The sequence below is a fragment of the Larus michahellis genome, chromosome 4 (genome assembly GCF_964199755.1).
Source record: "Larus michahellis chromosome 4, bLarMic1.1, whole genome shotgun sequence".
Classification (NCBI taxonomy): Eukaryota; Metazoa; Chordata; class Aves; order Charadriiformes; family Laridae; genus Larus; species Larus michahellis.
In genome coordinates this window covers 23,539,446-23,539,770 of record NC_133899.1, presented here as the reverse complement: position 1 = coordinate 23,539,770, position 325 = coordinate 23,539,446, and positions in this window count along the sequence as shown.

The window sequence follows — 325 nt, the reverse complement described above, 5'->3', positions numbered from 1 at the left end:
TGCTGGCTCTTTGGGCGTGGGACCAATCTCCAGAGATATGGCCATTTTTGTGCCTGGCGCGGCGCCAAGTGGGAAAGGGTGGTTTTGAGGCTGAAGGCAGCAGGAAAGCCTGCAGCCCCCAGGTGTGTGGGGCTACGCAAGCGGTTCCCAAAGAGCTTTAGAACAAGGCATAGTTTTCCCTGCTGGCTCTTTGGGCGTGGGACCAATCTCCAGAGATATGGCCACTTTTGTGCCTGGCGCGGTGCCAAGTGGGAAAGGGTGGTTTTGAGGCTGAAGGCAGCAGGAAAGCCTGCAGCCCCCAGGTGTGTGGGGCTACGCAAGCGGT